The following is a 15,009-nucleotide window of genomic DNA, read 5'->3' as shown; positions in this document are numbered from 1 at the left end:
TACCAGCACTCTGCCCATATCCCTCCATCCCCCTCCCATCCATATACTTATCCAACTCTTTCTTAAATGATAAAATTGACCCTGCCTCCACCCACCTTTCCCGGAAGCCCATTCCACACAGTAACCACTCTCTGAGTAAAGAAGTTCCCCCTCATGTTACTCCTAAACCTTTGCCCATCAACTCTCAATACATAACCTCTTGTATCCATCTCTCCTACTCTCAGTGGGAAAAGCCTTTCCACATCAACTCTATCCATCTCTCTCATTATCTTAAACTCCTCTATCAAATCCCCTCTCAGCCTTCTACGTTCCAAGGAATAAAGACCTAATTTGCTCAATCTCTCCTTGTATTCCAGATGGTGAAATCCAGGCAACATTTTTGTAAATCTTCTCTGCACTCTCTCTATCTTGTTAATATCCTTCCTATAAATCGGTGCCCAGAACTGCACACAGTATTCTAAATTTGGCCTCACCAATGCCTTGTGCAATTTCATCATTACTTCCCAACTCCTATATTCTATGCACTGATTTATATAGGCAAGCATACTAAAGGCCTTCTTCACCACCCTATCCACATGCGCTCCTACCTTCAGTGAACAATGCACCGCTATTCCTAGATCTTTCTGCTCCACTGCATTCTTCAACGCCCTCCCATTTACCACATATGACTTGCTTTAACTATTCTTTTCAAAATGAAGCACCTCACACTTCTCAGCATTAAACTCCATCTGCCATCTTTCTGCCCACTCCTTGAAGCAGTTTAAATCCCTCTGCAATCTTTGAAAACCCTCATCATCCACAGTTCCCCCTATTTTAGTATCATCTGCATATTTACTAATCCAATTTACCACCCCATCCTCCAGATCATTAATATATATGACAAACAGCAACAGTCCCAGTACTGAACCCTGAGGTACTCTGCTTGTCACCAGCCTCCATCCTGACAAACAATTATCTACTACTACTCTCTGGCACCTTCCTTCCAGTCATTTGAATATCTCCAAATTAATACCCAAGGACTTAGTCTTCATAACTAACCTACCATGCGGAACCTTATCGAAGGTCTTACTGAAGTCCATATCGACAACATCCACTGTTCTACCCTCATCAACATTCCTAGTCACTTCTTCAAAAAATTCAACAAGATTGGTCAAGCACGGCCTTCCACACACAAATCCGTGTTGAGTGTCCCTGATCAGACCCTGTCCCTCCATAGACTTATATGTACTACTTCCAAGAACGCTTTCCATCAATTTACCTACCACAGATGTCAAACTTACAGGCCGATAATTGCTAGGCTTGCTCCTCAAACTCTTTTTAAACAAAGGAACCACATGCACAACATGCCAATCCTTCGGCACTATACCCGTCTTTAATGACATTTGAAAAATCACTGCCAGAGCCTCCGCTATTTCCTCACTAACTTCTCTCAAGGTCTTGGGGAAAATCCTGTCAGGACCTGGAGACTTATCCACCTTTATATGTTTCAAAAGCTCCAGTACTACCTCTTTCTTAATCACTATAGTCTCCATATTTACCCCCTTTGCTTCCTTTACCCTGCACAGTTCAATATCCTTCTCCTCAGTAAATACTGAGGAAAAGAAATTGTTCAAGACCTCCCCCATCTCTTTTGGCTCCACACACATTTGTCCTTTCTGATTCTCTATTGGACCAATTTTGTCTCTCACTTTCCTTTTGCTATTTACATATTTGTAGAAACCCTTTGGATTGATTTTCACCCTGCTTACTATAGCCACCTCATACCTTCTTTTAGCTTTTTTAATTTCTTTCTTAAGATTCTTTTTACATTCTCCTCTATTGACAACACTCACCAGGAGTGTTGCTGATATGGGAATCTTGCCATCCAGCAACAGGAGCATCAAAATCAGGACTGCCAGGCTGAGGAATAGCTTCTTCCCACAGGGAAACAGTATTCTGTACCTGAGCAAATCGTCCCAAAATATTTATATTCTTATTTTAAATTACATTTTTAAGTATATATGTGATTACTGTAAATATTCGAGTATAATGCGAAATTCCCCCTCCCCCTTTTTCCCCTCAAAAATAGGGGGAGTCGCATTATACATGAGAGTAAACTTTTAAAAAAATTTTCTGCAACTCGAGACTTGGGCCGGAGAGACGGCAGCGCGACTCGGGTGGCCGGGCAGGTTGGTGAGAGTGCGGTAGAAGGCAGTGTGACTCGGGCGGCCGGGCAAGCAAGCGATAGTCGGCAGTGCAAATCGGACAGCCCGCCGGGCGGGCGATAGTAGGCAGCACGACTCGGGCGAGTGAGGGTCATGAGAGACGGCAGCGCTCAGGCGAGTGAGGGGAGTGGGGTCGTATTATATATGGGGTAAAATTTCCCCCCCCTTTTTCCCCTCAAAATGGGGGGCGGGGTCACTTTATACACGGAATGCATTATACATGAATATTTATGGTATGAGTTGTGTATTGTGTGTGCACTATATCTGAAGAAAGGCCGTTTCATCGGGATGTATGTGTGCAGTCAGATGATCATTAACTTGAACTTGAAATTTTATTTTCATAACACATCACTGAACAAGGCCCAAGGTCACGAAACCGACAAATGTTTGGACATATAATCACCTCAGAGTGGTCATTTCAACAAAATAAAGACCTCAACAAATAAAAATGCCTCTACCCACACCACTTGGCCTGTCCAAAGAGCGAATTTAAGGTGTAAGCATGAATTGTGTGTTTGGGAAAGTCTTGCCAGCAGGGAGTTCCAGACAGCAGGCTCAAGGCAGCTGAAGGCTTTGTGACTTCTGGACCGGGATAATGCAGTGCTAAAGGGCTTATGTGGATCAGAGGGGTAAAGCCATGATCTAATTCAGAAACAACAGAAAACATTTTGCTCCAATTAAACAAAAAAAATGCTAAACATGCCCAGGCGACCTTTCAGGTCAATGTTTCTTCATCAGAACCTCTTCAAGGTTTTCTTAAGAATGCAGATAAAGTTGCAGGCAGTGAAGTTACAGACGGCAGGGGAACCATAGAACCATATGATTCTGTGCGTGAATAACAAAAATATGAATGAAAGAGAAAGAAGGATACCATCAAAAAGGTATACGTAAATCCACACTGAGTTCTACCCTGGAACTCTCTCCCTAACTGCAATGTGAAAGCACATTGGCTCAACAAAGAGGCTCACACTCTCATCTCCTCAGGGGCTCTTAAGAATGGGCAGCAGACACAATGGCCTTGCCGGTGTGGTCCACATACCAATAAATGAATGCATCAAAACAAATCAAATAAGTAGAAGGCTAAAAAGTTGTAAATGCAGGAACTACAAGATGGAAAAGTGAAAGACAGAATTGGTATTGCTAACTTTCTGAAATTAAAAAAAAGTCTTGGTGGAGAAAATATTGGGTCAAAAGTTCAGTTCGGGGCCCTTTTTTTATATCACTAAGCAGTTTGGGCGAGAGGGAATGCATTAGATAATAGAAGAATTGCAACCACCCCACAAAGAGCAAGGACAGAATTAACGAGATATTCACTCTTGCTTCCGTTGGTTGAGGTATAAATCTGGTCGTCAAAAACTCCTCCGCTCTGCTGTGAAGTAGTCACGTGTGATCCTTTATGTCCATCCAAAGAGCCTCGACAGATAATCAACTTTCATGCTAAACTTTACAGGCTCCAATATCTCAATGGTTAGAAGACTGGTCTTGTAAACCAGGGTTCGTGAGTTCGCCCCTCACTGGGGCCTTATCCCTGAGAGGGTGCTGGACAAAGTGATGACTCTCTGTCTTCCTTATGGTAGACAAAGTTAAAGAATTTCATGTATGTTATATTCTAAATATGGTAATAAGTGACAATAATGTAACCTTTTACCTTTACAGAGCCTTACAGCATGAAAGCAGGCTCTTCGGCCCAACCTGCCCATGCCATCCAGGCTGTTTACCCAAGCTAATCCCATGTGCCAATGTTCAGCCCATATCCCTCCAAATTTTCCCTACCCAGCACTTCTTCAGTACTACACTGAAGTATCTGCCTGGCAGTTGTGTTCAAAGCTGTTTGGTGAGCGACAGAATCACATCCAATTTGCGTCAGGGTAAAGAACCCCACCTAGTCAGGGCAGGTGCAGATTCTCCCAAATAATTTAGTGCTTCTAAGGAATTACTTAATCTTTTCCTGCCGTCTTACATTGCGTTTTCGTGGCCCAGCACAGATGGCAAGCTGCAACAAATCACTGAGCAGTGAAGGAAATTGACATAAATAAAATCATCTGGCCTGTTCAACCCAAGCCAGAACGCAAGTTGTTAGTGAATCACAAACTTTGCATTTACTTCTTTAAACATTGGTTCTTTTTTTTTTTGTTTACATGAAGAGTCGAAAACATGCTTAAGTCTCGCATTAGCTGGTGTACAGAAATAAAAATTCACAATTATGACTTTGATTTGCCTCCAGCAACACGCACACATGCATTGTGCCTGCTGGCTAGAGACTGAATTAACAAAATGAACTGCAGATAAATGAAAAAATATTCACAAAATGCATCTGAGTACCAAAATAACAATGCCACGATGAAGAGATTGAGGAATTAAAGCTTTTTAAAAATGACTGTAGATACATTTTAATGGATTCATAAGACTTTGTCTGTCTCCTTTCATGTAAACCATTTAAAGCCCTTTTAAAAAGCTCTTGTGTAGGTACAACATTTTAAATAATGCACCGTGAGTTTGTGGAAACCAAGATTATTGATAAGTACAATTAAAACACCACAAGCTTCATTGACCCAAATAGACTTCTCTCTGCATCCACCTTTCTTGTCTAAATTACCCTCCTTATTGCCCATGCCCTGTGATGCATCAGTCAACAGGGTATCTCACAGAGAGAAGCACATGGACAGAGGAGAAACTATTTCCATGGGCAGAGGGCCATGTTAAGGCACAGACGGCAGCAATAGATTTTGAGTGAATTAACTTTACAATTTCAATTAAATGTAAACCAGGGGACACATTTAAAGAGATTGGAAAAAGTGAAAAGGATCTTTTTTAAAAAAGAAATTGAGGAACGAATTGAAAATCACAAGGCAAATCTATTCATTTGATTCAAGACCCTGTTATTGAGAGGGAGCACAGTTTCTGTGGATCTTTGCTCTGACCACTTTTTGTTGCACACCTTGTCCCCTCCAGAACAGGTCCCTAACACTTTCTGGTAGTCAGATATGACTGTGAAGGAGATGGTGGATTGGTCAGACCAGTGACTGAAGAGCATTGCCTCGCTCTTCTTCTGGTTTACCCTGACGTAGACTCAAAATGGCCGCAGATGCTGAACAGTCTGCAAACCGATCGTGTGTCCGAGCAGAAGACGGCAATGTCGTTCATGTACTGGGAGTCCATGCCCTGAATGCCTCCATTGCCAGGAAACATCACTTTCTGATGCCATCTTCCTTCCTGATGGAGCACACAAATAAGACAGGAGAAAGCAAGAAACTCTACCTGCTCCAGACTTGATGGGGAACCTATTCGTTTCCCACCCATTGATTTAGACTGCACTATGAATGTCCCTGTACAGCAGTTTAATCTAATTTCAGATTCCCTCCACAAATCCCATTTTGGAGGCACGTCCGTCGTGTACCTGTGCAATATCCAGTCTAAAGCTTTCTCCTGGTCTAAGTTGATCAGGCAGGTGTCCAGTCCCCTGAGCTACATGTAGGTGATATTATTACTGAGCAGTGCAATGCTGTAAGGCATTTTCCAGTCCGGAACCGTGCAGGTTTAGTGTGGGTGGATTACCTGCCCCAGGCCAGACTTAAGTCGATTGGCGATGGCCTTGGGCAGGAATTTTGAAGTCAATGTTTAACAATGATATGGGTCTCCAATTCCTGATACTCCCATTCTCCCCCCACCCCCCCTGTCTATTTGAACATGAGGACGCCCTTCCTCATCGAGTCCAACACGCTGCCTGCCAAGAGCATTGCGGTGCATACTTCCAGCAGGTCCAGGCCCACCCAATCCCACAGAGCTGTGAATAACTCAGCCAGAAAGCCGTAACTTCGGGGGAGATGCTCTCGGTACTGCTGTACATGCAGCAGGTGTGGCCCATCCCCTGCACCTCCACCCTGATGGTCACCAGAGCAGACTTCTTTTCTTTTTAATATATTTTTATTGGCTTAACATAATAAACATACATAATAAATGACAATTACATAATGAATCAACTGCATACAAGCAAATACATTCCAAAGGGAAAGGAAAAAAAGAGTAAGTAATGAAATATGCAAATCCACATTAATTGTAATAACTCAATCTAGTAATAAACATAATGAATGCAACCAGGTCAGACCCATTATTAGACTTATATTAAAATAATAAGGATAAAAAAAGAAAAATGTTGAAGGATTAAACTAAATGAATCCCCTCCCTCTAAAGGTTACCCTTTTTTGGAAGAAAAATAAATCAATAGATGTAAAATCACTGGTGACCCTTGGAGAACAAACAAAGAATTCCCAGAATGTATATAACAAGAATTTTTTTAAGGTACGAGCTCCTGTTTTAGTAAAATGGGATTATCTCTGTAAGGGATAGTATGGACAGGAGGGACTGAATGGTCATCATTAACATTTAACATTTCACACAAGCACAAGTCACAGCCCAGCGATAATTCGATATATTGGAAGAATTGTCACAATCTGTTCCAGATTCGATACATTTGCAAAGACATTGTGATTTTTCAAGGGAATAACCATTCTGATGGCTGGAGAGAAAACAGCTTTTGAAGCAGCTCTTGTGGCCAGCCATTCTGTGGAATTCAGAGCAAAGCCTGCTCTGTGAAGGACTGGGCCTTTTCAGTGGTTGACCTGTGCCAGGAGGGTCTTTTGGGAAGCAAAGTGCTTCATTTTAATTGTGACTAACAGTGGAAGTCACTTGGAGAGACCGGTGCCAGGGCCTTGGAAGCTTCGTGAAGGCCGCCCAGTTTGAGTCTTGCCTACAAAAGGACCAGGAGTGTTGTGACCACAGCTCGTGTGGATGGACATTTCTTACAAGGCAACGCAAGAAGAATTGGTGAGTCTGTGGCAGCCACGACTCCAGTCTTCCCATCAGTTCAACATTAACTCTAGGCATCAAATTTCAAAGGCCTGCACTTCAACACTGAATTTAAAAGACTGGACTTTGAAGTATCTTTCTAGATTTTGGCCTGGACTGTAATGGTTTAGGTCTATATCACACGCACACACTCTCTCTTACACTTGTACACCTGCGCATAGTTGGGGATAAATTTAGTGCTAAGGATAGTTTAAGAGTTAAGCTATAGTTTAAGAATAAGAAATAAAATTAGTGGTTTAGAATTAATCACTGTCTGGTTCATTGTCTATTGCTGCTCGTTGCACACGGTTCGTAAAAGGTAAAATATTCATTTTAATTGAATTAATACATCCCATCATTGTGTGATAGGGACAAGGGAGACCAACCCGATAATGATTGTTTAATTCTACCAAACAATACCCAGAAATTCTCTTTCAGTAAGTTTTTTACAATTTTCAGCATTGTAATTCCTAAAAATTGAAAATGCTCTTTCACTACTTTAAACAGAAGTTTGAAATAGCCTTCAAAAGCAGTCTTCCAGTTCACAAGATCATAAGACCAAGGAACAGAAACAGACCACTAGGCCCATCGAGTCTGTTCCGTAAATCTACACTAATTCCAATTTCCGGCCTTTTCCCCATATCCCTCGATCCCTTCACTAATGAGATACTTGTTATTTCTTGTTTAAATACTCCCAGTGATCTGGGTTCCACTGCTGTATGTGGCAGTGACTTCCACAGATCTGTGACCCTCTGGCTAAAGAAGTTCTTCCTAATCTCTGTTTTATATGGATAACCTCTAATTTTCAGACTATGGCCCCTTGAAACATCTTACCCGCATCCACCCTATCTAAACTTTTCAAAATACGAAAAGCCTCTATGAGATCTCCTCTCATTCTCCTATACGCAAAATGAATACAACCCAAGAGGTGCCAAACGCTCTTCATACGTTAGCCCTTGCCCTCCAGGAATCATCCTAGTGAATCTCCTCCGCTCCCTCTCCAACTACATCACATCCTTTCTAAGATAGGGGGCCCAAAACTGCACACAGAACTCCAAATGAGGCCTCACCAGTGCCCCAGAGTCTCATCAACACATCTTTACTCTTGTACACTATTCCTCTTGAAATGAAAGCCAACATATGGGGGTTGAAGATGGAAAAGGTCTGAGGGTCGCCATGCACGAGTCAGCCGACAACGGGAGCAAGGGCAAACCCAAAGTGGCCCTCATCGTGTCTGGCTGCACCAGGCTGTGCGTGGAACCAAACTACCCACAGGCAGTGAGCTGTTGGAGGCTTGCAGGCAAGGAACCCACACCAGGCTGCAAGCTGCTGGACACTAGATCATGAGAACCAGGTATTGTAACCGGGATTTCAGAGGGTGCTGAGAGCACGGGAGGAGGGGGGGGGGTGGTGCAGTGAGGGCTCCTGAATGAACTGGGTGCTGAAGACTTCCACATCATGATGGAGGTTTGGATTTGAGCTTTGGTTGCCAATTATTTCGAAATCTAAGTTTCGTGCAGCTCCTGAGACTGAGGGAGGACTGGAGGTGAAGCCACGGACACTCATTAGGGTACTTTTAAACTGCAGCACCTGGGTAGCCCTCCTGGGGTTCGTGGTGCAAGGGTGCTTCCAGCACCTTTTAAGCTGCAAGGGATCGAACCCTTAAATCGTCAACCCGGCGATTTAAGGGGGATCCCTCCCCCACGATGACATGGCACACACTCAGGGGAACTATCATTAAGTCTCCCCCACCCCACCTCCACCGGCCATCTGTTGACCCCAACCCCTCTCCTCCCCGCAGCAGCAACCCCTCTCCTCTCCCCCCCCACAGCAGCGACTCCCTCTCCTCTCCTCTCCGCAGCAGTGACCCCCGGTCCCCATGGCAGCGACCCCTCTCCTCTCCCCCGCGGCAGCCACCTCACTCCCTCCCCCCGATTGTGGGCCCCCCCCTCACAGCACCACCCCGGGTCCTGCCATGACGACAATTGCCCAGTTATCCCTATTTTACAAGACAGCTTGAAAACTGGGAAGGGACTCTCTTTTTCTCTGACTGTTAGGGGCACCAGGCACTTGCAATTTTGTGCAATATTACATTTCTGTTTTATTACGCGACAATATAAATATTATCTGATCTGAAGGTCTCCTGACACGCACATTCCAGGCTGCAGGAGTATATAATGAGGGACATACTGAAGCTTGATGCAGCTAACACAAGAGTGCTGGAGGGAAGGACCACAGTCTTGAGTCCTTCTGTCGCTGGCCATTGAGAGGATGAGACCAGCGGGAAACCCCTCAAACAACAGGAATAACGACAAGGTACCACAGTGTAAATAGAAGTGAATGTAATAATGTATAGTGATAGAAACGTATTAATAGCAAAGTAAACATGGGAAACCTTTGACCAGTTTTCCATTTGTAAATAATTGTGAAAAAATACTAATTAAATTGATATGTTGAAGTCAAGGGTCTTAAGTCAAAAGCCAAGCCACCAACAAATTACAAGTATATATCTTTATCACAGTAAAACTTCCCAAGTCACTTAACAAGAGAAATATCAAACTAAATTTAGCAACAGACCTAATGAACTTTCCTGCCTATTTTTGCCACAAGTTAGTGGCAAACCTTCAGTACCTAATCCAAGTGATTCCAACTAGTTCCCCTGATTCCAAAAGCATTGGATCTCATTATATCTTGCCAACCAGAAAATGACAGGCTTATGCCATGAGTCCTCTTCCTGACAAAGGGCTCAGGTCTGAATCACTGATAACCCTTTACTTCCAATGGTTTCTCCAGCACATTTGTGTAGTGCTCTCTTGCTCTATCAATTGTAGTGTGGTCCCTTCTATACCATTACTTTTCCGCAAGAATCTCTGATGTCATACTTTATCACCCTGGACGATGGTGAAATAGGGTTTGTGGAAAATCACTCGAACGGTTGATTTCGTTCGTGTGAAGGAATATTGAAACGACTGGACAAAAGGAATTTGTGAGGTTTAAAGAAGTCTGATGATTCACTTTTCCTCATGATTACTTCTGAACCACAACTTAAAAAGACCCTCAAGTTCAACAAGATGTTTGAAATTGGACTTTAAAATTGAATTTTTCAGAATCAAGCTAAAACTGTAAGTTTGGGATTTAATCTCACACACTCTCTTTCTCTCTCACACACAAACACACACACCACACAAACCCTACTATTTGTTTAAGACAGTTAAGTAAGAAATGTTATTAATAATTTAATAAAAACTATTAATTTGAATTTTCCATTGCTGTTCCTTTGTTAGTCATAACAAAATTTGTTAGTTCGTAACAAAATCATACTACACCTGTTTTATTCCATGACGATATAAATTAATAAACGTATGATTTGTGTAAAATGGGTGGTTGATGAGCAGTGGGGCCTCAGTGGGCGAGAGGCCCACTTCTGTCTTGTGTCTCTCTTTGACCCAATAAATTAGGAGACCAAAACCAGAGAGTGGTTGAGGTATTCTTGAGTTTGTGTCAAGCCTGCTATAGTCACAGCCACCAATGGTAGAAGAATGAAAATGAAAAATATGCAATCTGCTCTCACATTCAGAGGAATCTCATTTATAATTAAGGTTGAAGAACAGTGCCCGATGAACCACATTCTTATTGCTTCTCAGCTGCAGGGACCCAGGTACGCTCCAGGACTGGGGTACTATCTGTGTGGAGTTTGCATGTTCTCCCTGTGACTACTTTAGTTTGCTTCCACATCACTAAGGAAGGTTAATTAGATACTTGTTGTAGGCAGAGGTAAAAAGAATCTAAGAGGAGCTGATAGACATGTAAGAAAGGATAAGAGGTTGCCGTGCAAGTTGAAAGGGTGTTTTAGAAAGCATACGATGCGCTGGCTTTCATTAGTTGGAGAATTGAGTTAAAGAGCTGAGAGGTAATGTTTGCAGCAGGTCTATAAAACTCTGGTGAGACCACAGTTGGAATACTGCATTCAGTTCTGGTCAGGAAGGATGCAGATGCTTTAAGGAAGGTGCAGAGGAGATTTACCAAGATCTGAAGCAAGGTTGACAGAGTTAGGGCTTTTCTCTTTGGAGATATGAAGGATGAGAGGTGACATGATAAAGGTAAGATTATGAGAAGCTTAGATTGGGTGGACAGCCAGCATCTTTTCCCAGGGCAAGAATAGCAAATACCAGAAAACTACTGCTCAAGGTGAGTGAAGGAACATTTAGGAGAGATGTCAGAGGTAGCTTTTTTTTCCCCTACACACAAGAGAGTGGTGGGTACCTGGAATGCATGGTGGAGATGATGGTTGGTACAATGGACACATTCAAAAAATTTAGACAGACATATTAATGTAAGAAAAATAAGAGGGTCATGGATGCAGTTCTGGTCTCCAAATTATAGGAAGGATATCAATAAGGTAGAGAGGGTGCAGAAAAGATTTACTAAAATGTTGCCTGGATTGCAGTATCTAGAATCCAGAGAAAGATTGAGTAGACTGGGTCTTTATTCATTGGAGTGTAGAAAGTTGAGAGGGGATTAAATAGAGGTATTTAAAATTATGAGGGGAATAGATAGAGTAGATGTGAATAGGCTCTTTCACCTGAGGGTAGGGGAGATTGAAACAAGGGGTTAGGGGGAAAAACTTTAGAAGTAAAAAAAGGAAGCTTCTTCACTCAGAGAGTGGTGGCTGAGTGGAATGACCTTCCAGGAGAGGTAGTTGCGGCAGGGTCAATTCTGTCATTTAAGAAGCGGTTAGATGAGTACATGGATGTGAGGGGGTTGGAGGGTTATGGGCAGGGAGCGGGTAGGTGGAACTAGTTGGAGTTTCACATAAATCGGTGCAGACTAGAAGGGCCGACATGGCCTGTTTCTGTACTGTAATTGTCATCTGGTTATATGGTGTGAGGTAGGGAAGGACTAGACTGTTGTGGAATAGGATTACATAAGTTGTCAGGATATAGTGGGCTGAAGGGCATCTACTGTGCTTCTCTGTTCTAATAAATTGCAGAGACACAGGGAACTAAAGCAGGGAGGAATGGAAGAGATGGGATAGCTCTGCTGGGAGTTGGGATATCTCTGTTAAATGCTGGCATGGACTCAGAGGTCCATATGATCTGCTTCTATATAATTGAAGGGCGGCATGGTTAGCATAGAGGTTAGCACAGTGCTGTTCCAGCGATTGGGACCGTGGTTCGAATTCCACGCCGTCTGTAAGGAGTTTTATGTTTTCCCCATTCCTGTATGTGTTTCCTCCGGGTACTCTGGTTTCCTCCAACCAAAAAATGTACTGGGGGGGTGAGGGCGAGGGTTGTAGTTTGTTGGTGTAATTGCTAGCACGGGCTGCCCAATTTAATTTAAAATTAGCTAGCTCTTCAGACTCACAAGTTAGATGTCTGCTACAGCAATCTTTCTTTCGGCAAATAAAACATGGCCTTTATCATTCATCGATTGCCTTTCCAAGGTGATGCAGTGTCCACAGCTCACCAGTCAGCTACGATTCTCGGTCTGTTTAATGGCGAAGAAGCAAGAAAAATGTGGCAGCAGGAGTCACCGAGACCACTTGACCACAAAAAAGCTCACGTGCTTAATTGGGCTCAAAGTGAAAAAAATTGCATGCCAAATGGCTGTAAATTACACTGATCATGGTGTGTCTCAGACAGTTCATCTAGGGAAGTCTTAGCTCTTAAGTACTAACAAAGTACCTAGAAAGACAAGATGGTTTCTCCTGGCAAGACATCTATAAAAGTTAAGTTGCACTGATGTTTATTTTAGGATTTTACAGGCTGCCTTGTAACAAGAGCTACATTTCAAAAAGCCTGGATTAACCACTTTCCAGAGGGTCATTCAAGGGCTGGTGAACAGATGTCTACCTGTGTATTATTAAGCACTCAAGCCGCTCCATATTCAAGAGAGAAAAAAAGAACATGAAAAGCATCAGTAACAGGTACCTTTTGTACTGTCACCTGAACAGTTTAAACACACACAAGCTTCATGAAAGAGTGTCCCCCATACTCCCAAAGAGAATTTTCTGCTTTCCAGCTTTTACTCATCTTGTCTCCAACACCACAAAAAGGACTCTGCACTATTGCAACGCCACTATTTTTCTTGCACTGTGGTAACTGTGGATATTTATTATTCATCTTTTATATTTCTTTTCTCTTTTCAATTCAAGCCACAGTTTTTAAAAAAAAATGAAGCACCTATTCCACTGCAGCAAGAATTTTGGCGCTAACTGTATGGTACAATGTATACAGCAATAAATTCATGGTCATTGAACTATTGTGTGCTCTCTCCAATTGATCTCCTCGACATGGAAGGTGCCAGTCAAATATCAGGCCCCAGTCCCATTATTGGATTGTCTCCCCTTTCGCCGCCTTCCCGGTTTGGAGCGAAAAGCTCAAAAGTCTACTGCTGCGATTCAATTAACCCGTAAACATATTAAAGGGTAAATGTCATTCCGCTGCCTCCATAAAGGCTATGCTTTTATTCCATCTGGGCACCCTCCAACTGGATGGCATCAACATTCCGTTAAACAACCCCACCCTCTTCTTCTCCTCCCTGTCGCTGTTCCCCTAGAGCTCTCTCTTTTCCCTCTTCCCCTCTGTCTCCTTTCACAGAGTCAAAATTAATCCTCACCTCTCCTCTTATCCAATTAACATCTCTTGTTGGCCTGGACTCCTCCCCCAGCCATTCTTCAGTCTTTAGTCGGACGCCTTCCTGTTCTTGTTCTTTGCATATACCTTGAAGAAGCACCCAGGCCCAAACATCAGTACAATAATACATCTTTACCTCCTATGGGCGCTGTGATACAGACTGATTTCCTCCAGCATTTCTATGTGTTTCTACTACAGTCGCAGCACCTGCAGACTTTTGTGGTTCATTTCATGCTCGTCGGTTAGTCCAGAAGAAACAAATGCTTTTAAGAACCTGAAACATTTCCTGAACGTTCAGAAGAGTGGCCGTGAAGATTAACTTAAATGTATATAGTTCCTTTTGCACAGTAAAACGTCAAGGTCCTTCACAAGAACACAGTACTTGCTGGAGACAGGTACTCTCAGAACATTTAAGCAGCATCTGGACGAGCACTTGAATTTCCAAACAATAGACCAGGTAAATGGGATTAGTATAGATGGGTACATGGTCAGCATACACATAGTGGGCTGAAAGGCCCATTTCTTTTCTGTACGGCTACTATCAAAATAAGGCAGCCACAAATGGACACATTGCGACTTGGGCTTTTTATCTTCAGAGCGACTCAACAGCAGTAATTTATGAGGGGCATAGAGTGGACAGCCAGCACTTTTTTTCCTGGGGTGACAATAGTAAATACCAGAGGACATCTGTTTAAGGGTTTTTAAATTTAGGGGTGATGTCAGAGGTTAAGTATTTTTACACAGAGAGTGGTGGTTGCCTGGAATGCATTTCCAGGGGCAGTGGTGGAGGCTGGTACAATAGGGATCTTCAAAAGGCAGACCCTTGTGGATGTAAGAAAAATAGAGGGTTAAAGGTGTGAGGTTAGGAACAGTTTGATTGTTCCGGAGTAGGTTTACAACATCGAGGGGTGAAGGGCCTGTACTGTGCTGTAAAAACGAGAGGTCATGGCTTTAGGGTGAAAGGGGACAGATTTAGGGGGAACACCTTCACTCAGAGAGTGGTGAGAGTGTAGAACGAGCTGCCATCTGATGTGGTAAATGCAGGCCCCCTCTTAAGTTTTAAGAACGTTGGATCTGAGAGGTCTGAAGGGTTATGGAATGGGTGCAGGTCATGTGGGACTAACGGAATGATGTTTTGGTACAGACTAGAAGGGCCGAATGGCCTGTTTTCTGTGCTATGGTTCTAATGCTCTGTTTTGTAACTGATCTATAGCTTGGTTAATGATAAACGTTTCAAGGAGCATCTTAAACAGGAAGAACAAGGGCGAAATATTACAACATGATCTCGAGACAGTGATCATTCAAAGAAAAAGTTTGAAATCAGA

Source organism: Narcine bancroftii, chromosome 5 (genome assembly GCF_036971445.1).
Source record: "Narcine bancroftii isolate sNarBan1 chromosome 5, sNarBan1.hap1, whole genome shotgun sequence".
Lineage (NCBI taxonomy): Eukaryota > Metazoa > Chordata > Chondrichthyes > Torpediniformes > Narcinidae > Narcine > Narcine bancroftii.
This window is presented reverse-complemented; position numbering follows the sequence as displayed.